Genomic DNA, 7762 nt, shown 5'->3' with positions numbered 1-7762 from the left:
ATTACAGCATCTACACACTTTCATGTTTCACTAAAGGAAGGACATGGTAGCCATAGAGTGAATGCAGAAGAGATTCACTGGATGTTGACTGGAATGAAGGGGTGTGACTGTAAGGAGAAATTGGGTTGGGTTTGTTTATTCTCACTGGAAACAAGAGACCAAGGGATAATCTTGTAGAAGTTTATAAAACGATAAGCATAGATCAGATAGATTGTTAGAATGTTCCCCAGGGCAGGGCAGTCTAGAACTGGATGATGCAAGTTTAAGATAAGAGGTGAAAAATTTTAAATGGATCTGAAAGTGAAGATTTTCAGAGGGTAGTGAATATCTGCAACAAATTGTCGTTGGAGATCATAGAGTCTTAGAAATAGAAGGTATCAATTTAAACTGATATGAGGAGAAATTTCTTTAGCCAGAGGGTCATGGATTTGTGGAGTTTGTTGCCACGTACAGCAGTGGAGACCAGATCATTGGGGAAGTTTAAGGGGGAGATTGATAGGTATCTAATTCGTCAGGGTATCAGGGGTTATGGGGAAAAGGCTGGAATTTAGAACTAGATGTGAGAACAGTTTAGCTCAGGGTGGATGTGCAGAGCAGACTTGATGGGGCAAATGGCCTACTTCTGTTCCTTTATTTTGGGAACTTGTGACAATGTTTTAAAAGCATTTAGATAGAAATGTAGATAGGAAAGACACAAGGGACATGGTCCTAATGGGATGAGCGTGGATATCCGTCATGTTTACCATGGATGAGGAGGGCCAAAGATCATATTTCCCTGTGATCCTCTGAATCTATGTATTGTCTCAGTTTTCATTGTTTAAATGACCTTTCATTATATACATTTTAAGTAACATTGCAGAATTTTAAACTACCATCTTAATTCATCAGTTTGGTTGAGTGGAATCAAATTAATAGAGTGGAATAATATTGAATTTGGTCTTTGTCTATCTAGGTGTTAACTTTTTTTATATGGAACGCTTCACGAATTTGCTTATCGTCCTTGCTTTTAATTCCAAATTGATTTCCTTGAAGGTCATTCCACATACTATCAATCTATCAATCAGCTTTCCCCTAATGGAGTTTGCTAATATGTGAAGATAATTGTCAATTACATCTGATCTGTTACATTTCAAACACACTGATATTATTGCACTCCAGGGAAGGTAATATTGTGCACACACATTTCTTCTTGTGTACACTGATGAATGGAAAAAAAAGAGCAAACGTTTTGAATTGAATGGTGCTGTGTTCTGGTCTCACACAATGGTGAGAATCATTCATTGTCCATTTTGCATTCAAATCTGATTCAGAGGCCAACTTCCACATTAAAGCCAACCATCATTTGATTCGACAAAGCAATGATCCAATGGATAATCTTTTATTTGTTTTCATGGGTTAAAATTGAACGATTACTGTCGCAGTTTGTGCCATGGGGTAACCTCATGCGGTGTTAATAAATCATGAAATAATAGCTTGGCAGAATCTTCGCAATAATTGAAAATTAAAATTAAAAAAAAAACTCCAGATGCTCGAATTAGGAAATAAAAACCAAAAATGCTGGAAATTCTCAGCAGGTCAGGCAACATCTACAAGGAGTTAAGAAATCCCTTTCATCAGAATTGGAAAGATGAGAAGACCGTTGGCATTAATCCACACTGCAGCTTGATGTAAACCTGTTTTCCTCCCAGTTCTGACAAAGAATCCTTGACCTCAAGTGTTAACCCTGTTTCTCTTTTCACAATTGCTGCCTGGCCTGTTGAGTGTTTCCAGCAGTTTCTGGTTTTATACTTCTTGTTGTTTTGTCTTTTGTTATTAACATCTCATTCTCTGTAAAAATGTTGAGCAAGAAAGTCTGCAGTCACTGCAATGTGATGGTAAAGCACAACACTGGAGAAAATCAGCAGGCAGACAGTTGTATGGCAAAGATAAAGATACATAAGTGATGTTTTGGGCTTGAGGCCCTTCATCAAGGTGTGGAAAAATGTCGGCAAGCGTCCGAAAAAAATGGTTAAAGGAGGAAGGGGAATCCTGTATTTGTTGTGTCTATGGGCATGGTCGCAAAGGCAGGTGGTAATAGGTGGAGGAGGGAGGGAGGGCATAGCAGCAAGGAGGGGGGGAGGAGGAGGATGGTTCCGTGAATAGAAAGGGAGTGGAAAGCTAAGGGAAAGGAGAAAGGAGACAGGGAGAGGGAAGGGAGGGAGAACGGCAAGTAGGTTAGCAGAAACCGGAGAAGTTGATGTTAATGCCATCTAGTTGGAGAGTGCCCGGATGGAAAATCAGATGTTGTTCCTCCAATTTATAGGTGATGGGATAGTACGAGGACGTGGACAGACATGTGAGTATGGGGAGTGGGTTGCCAAACTGAAATGGTTGGTAAGTGGGAGATCGCTGTCACTGGTGCAGACAGAGCGAAAGGTGCTCATCGAACCGATCTCCCAGTCTGTGCCCAGTCTCTCCGATGTAGAGAAGGCCACAAGGGGAGCTCCAGATGCAGTAAATCAGTCCTGAAGGTACACATGAAGTGTTGCTTCGTGAAAGGCCTGTTTGGAGGCCCCGGACTGTGGTGAGGGAGGAGGTGTGGATGCAAGTGTGGCTCCTCCTGCGGCCACAGGGGAAGTAGACGGCGGGGGGGGGGCAATTTTTAGGGAGCGAGTCATGGAGGGAGTGGTCCCTACAGAAGACAGAGAGGGGAGGAGAAGGGAAAATATTGTCTGGTAGCAGGATCCTGCTGTAAGTGCTGTAAATTCCGGATGTGGAGGCTGGTGGAGTGGTAAGTGAGGGCAAGGGGAATCCTGTATTTGTTGTGTCTATGGGCAAATGGGGTCAGGGCAGATGAGCGGGAAATGGAGAAGATGCGGGTGAGGGCTAGGTTGATGGTGGTGGAGGGGAAGCCAATGTTTGTGGAAGAATGTGTACACTTCTGGACTGGAAGTCCTCATTGGAACGAGGGGTCATAAGTTAAGGGTTATGGAACAAAAGTTTAGAAGTAAAATGAGAGAAAGCTTCTTCACTCAGAGAGTGGTGGGTGAGTGGAATGACCTTCCAGAAGAGGTGGTTGCAGCAGGGTCAATTTTGTCATTTAAGAGAAGGTTGGATAAGTGCATGGTTGTGAGGAGATTGAAGGGTTATGGACAGGGAGCGGGTAGGTGGGACTAGTGGAGATCACTTAAATCAGGGTGGACTAGAGGGGCCGAGATGGCCTGTTTCTGTACTGTAATTGTTACATGGTTATATGTTGGGAACAGATGCAGGGAAGACTGAAAAATTGCGAGAAGGGAATAGAATCCTTGCAGGGGACAGGGTGTGAGAAAGTGTAGTCGAGGGAGTTGTGGGAGTTGGTGGGTTTGAAATATATATCAGTGGACATCTTATCCCCCAAGATGGAGACAGAGAGGTCCTGTTGGACCTGCTGACTTTCTCCAGCATGGCACGTTTACTCCTCAACAATGTTGACAAGTTCAAAATTTTTCCTTTTAGCATCCATTTTAAAGTATTTTTGCTTTTTTGTTGCCAGGCAGTCTGCAGTTCAAATGGTCATTTTTAAACCATTATCAAAATTAGGAGTGCTGTCATTAAACTGTTGGATATTTCAGATGAAATAAGCACAAGCCAATTCAAAACCTTTCTTCTACGTCTGCCTTAGAGCTGCAAATGAAGGAATAATCAAAGATCCTGCCTTGCCACTCCACATCTGAAATCCAAGCAGATTGCTGCATCATTTGCAATAAAATCTTTACATTCTGTAATAGATTCAGAAGGAATCAACGAAGGCTTATGAAAATCTTTCTCCATCTGTTCTTGAAGGAAACAAAAACAATTAGCTATTTATTTTGAAAGCTATTTGTGGTAACAATACATCCAGGCAGAGTGGAAATTGCCGGGTACCTTCCACATTTGAAGTATTGCCTCCCAAATTTCTACATACAACTGTGATGGTTTGTAATGTCCATAGTTACTAGGCAATGCTCCTCCACTTGTTTTAGAGATCCAACTTTGCTTTTATTGGGAAAACCAGCTCAGAACCTGTTTTGTGAGCATATAATGAAATATTTGGTTTGTGTCGTATGCCCGCTTTTGCTAATATGCAACATGCATTTTAATGTGAATTCTCCGCAACAGAAACAGCTGCAAAACTTCCTTAGCTGCTAGGGGATGTGCAGCATTTTAAGGCTTCGTGCTAGATTTCAAACATCTGCTCAATTTCATGTTGTTTACCTAAATGAATTGGGAAGAGAAGAGATCGGAGGAATGTATTAAATGCCCATATGCTAATAAATTGGTGTAATTCTCAGCATGTGAGCTCATGTACAGCTCATTTCTTCCCTTGTCTCCCGTGAATTTATCTCGTATCAGATTAAATGTTGTTTAACATGATCTTTGAAGTGAATAAACCTTTCTGGAAATGTATTTTGCAAACAGGATTTTTTTAAAAAATCATTAATTTTGGAAAAAAAGTGGCAAATTCCACCTCCCCTACAGGGCTGTTGATGGATGATGACTGGTGGTAATTGTCTTTTTGAAAATAATGTTGTGTGACTAATCAGTATAATGATAGCAGCAGCTGTGGCTCCAAATTAAGTTGGAACCTGTCAAAGGAAAGCTGATTATTGTACCTTTGGTAAAGCTTGGTTAATTATGGTAATCACTGCCGACATGCTCGTGTTATTCTTTGAGTAGAGTTGGCTAGAGAAGCAAAAGCTGTTAATTGGTAAACTTTTTACCTGTTAAATTGCAGAAGTCTTTGGTATTTTAATGAAATGCCTTCAGGCATGTGCTAAATCTCAAGATGAGATCAGCTCAGTGTGTGTCCTGTTCACCAGACTTTATTGTCAGAGTGTGTACATGATATCACATATATCCCTGAGATTCTTTAACCTGAGGGTGAGGCAGAATTACCACTTATTGGTAGTGCAAAAAACTGTACTCCAAGTACATGTATAAACAAATAAAATGTAAACAAACTGACTGTGAAATACAGAGAGAAATAAAATCAATAAAATGCAAAATAGAGTCCCTGATTGAATTTATCAATGAGGGCTCTGAAGGTGGAGGGGTAGCAGCTGTGCTTGAACCTGGTGGTGCGGGGCTTGTGGCACCTGCACAACTTTCCTGATGGCAGCAGTGAGAACAGAGCACGTGGATCCTTGATGATTGCTCCCGCCCTCTGACAGCAGCGTTCCATTGTTGAGTATGGAGGAAATGTGGCCTCCCTGCCTCTCTGGATTGTGTGGATTGCAGGTGGTCACGTGTCCTCCCTGTCCGAACTTATTCGTAACTCACATCACCTGTCAACCAAGGTTGGACTCCAGCCACCCATTTGTGCACACCTTGCCATAGGTTCATTTAAACCTCCTCAGGTCATTAATGGCTAGAAGCACAGATATAACACTAATGCAAAGCACATTCTCTCTCTCTCTCATGCTGCCTCACGATCCAAGCCCCGAACAGCACTCTATGCCAGGTTGCTACTGTGGACATCATGGGTAAGCTGCGCGCTACTCTGAAGCTGAACCGTAGTATGGCAAAAGATCAATACTTGCAGAGATCCGCACCCCCATCGGTAAGGGATCTGGGTGTGTGTAAGAGTCCCTGTTTGCAGTGTGTGAGCGGGTTGAGTATGGGTTTACCGTTGTTGGAGTTCAACTGAAGTCTGCATTGAATGTCTTCTTTCATTTTCAATCTTTTTATTGGTTTTAATATATGCAAAATACATTGATACATATAGTAATCATAATAAAGTAAGTTTATATCAAGTTATAAGTATCAAGTAATGATAAACAAGATGTATATGAACCTATGTTCAAAGGAGAAGACTGGTGGTCTGAAAGGTGACCTGACAGCAAATGGTTACCACTCAGGAGGGTTCTTGCTGATTTTCAGAGAGATTCCTTTTGATCCAGGCGATCCACACCTGATTCCTTTCCAATCAGTCTTGTTGACGAAACTTGCCCTCTTCAGGGTTCTCCAGAGAGATTCCTTTTGATCCAGGACATCCATACCTGATTCCTTTCCAATCAGTCTTGTTGACAAAACTTGCCCTCTTCAGGGTTCTCCAGATGATCCTCCTTCTTTCAGGTCACCTTTCAGACCACCAGTCTTCTCCTTTGACCAGGCAACCTTCCAAAGTTTGCCAGCTTGTCCCTCTCCTCTCTGTTTCACACCCTCCCTCTCTGAGAGCAAGTGTGTCTGGCCTGCCTGCAAAGATCACATGCTCTCCCAGGCAAACTGCTGAATGTTGCTACATTGTTGCCCCTCCTGCAAAAAGCACTCTGCAAAAGTCCTGCGAAAATTCTGTGTTTTAAAATGTGTGTGTGCAAGCTGCTCTAACAATTCCTCCCAAACCACCTCTAGATACTCTGTCACACGTATTTATCACATTTATAGGAAATAGTAGGATAAAATTTAGCTAACTGAACCTTAGAAAAGAGTGCTCGATGGGCTCCCTTAAATTGTATTAATGAAAGAGAAGATGAGAGAACACGTTTCAGAAAGGTTTCAGCAAATGGTTGTTGAAAGTCTTGTTCCCATAATTTCTTAATACCACCCAGGGAACTATCCTCAATCTTGAGAGCAGTTCATAAAGGGAAGAAACCAATCCTTTATGATTAGGTTTTAAAATTATATACTTCCCAAATAAGGTTAAAATCTAAATCCTGTGGAAGCCTCAACATTAAGGAATTTAAGTTCCAAATTTGTAAATAACAAAAAAAAATTGATGTTCAGGTATTTTAAATTTAATGGATAATTGTTCAAAAGAAGCCAATTTTTGGTCAATATATAGATGTATAAAAGATTGGATACTCAAGCCTAGCCACTGGGTATAACCGACATCTTGGACTGAAGGTAGAAAAAAAGGAATTACGTAGAATAGGGCTAATCAATAAAAACTTATGGTAACCAAAATGTCTCTCAGCACAGTCAGGAAATTGTAGATTCAGTTTTTAATTATGTTACAGATCACAAATTAGCAGGAAATATTGTCTATGTATTGTTACCACACAGCAATGACAGTGTTCCCATCAACATTACCATTAACAGAAACAAATACCTTATGAGGTGGGGGCTACATAAGCTTTTACAAATTGGCCAACTTCAGTCCTGACTCCTCTTAGCTATCGTTACAGGGATCCAACATAGACATTTGTGACACCCATTTAAAGATAACACAAGGAGGAACAGCATCCTGGTGTCAGACAACAGGTCAGAAAATCAGGGCGCTCCGGTTTCACCCTGAAAGTATGTCGGCCGGCCTGGCCCCTGCTTCATCATGGGATAGCATGGCTACAGCCATTTGAGTGCTGTGCTCAGGGACTGCCCAAGCCTGAGGCCAAGGTTTGGGATACGCTAGCCAAGAGAGGGCTCTGGCACTAGATGGATGACCTTGCACTGCCTACTCGCGGACGTTGGTGGTAAGGGTGCTCACATTTAGCCAGCTAAGCCAGAGAAGCCAGGCAAGTGAGTCGGTGACCAAATTTCTTTCTCTTCCCTCCCCTCTGACACTGGGGAGCAGCTTCCAAATCACCTTGCTCCGTCGGAAACAGAGGTGTGTGTGTGTGTGTGTGTGTGTGTGTGTGTGTGTGTGTGTGTGTGTGTGTGTGTGTGTGTGTGTGTGTGTGTGTGTGTGTGTGTGTGTGTGTGTGTGTGTGCGTGCGTTGCGTGCGTGGTGGGGGGGGGGGGGTGGTAGTGAGGCATTGTCATTGAATTTGATTATATGCCTTGTCCAGCATTCGGAAGACTCTTGTGTATATATTGATCCAAGTGA

Source organism: Narcine bancroftii, chromosome 5 (assembly GCF_036971445.1).
Source record: "Narcine bancroftii isolate sNarBan1 chromosome 5, sNarBan1.hap1, whole genome shotgun sequence".
In the NCBI taxonomy this organism is placed as follows: Eukaryota; Metazoa; Chordata; class Chondrichthyes; order Torpediniformes; family Narcinidae; genus Narcine; species Narcine bancroftii.
The sequence above is the reverse complement of the archived record's forward strand: the minus strand, read 5'-3'. Positions refer to the sequence as shown.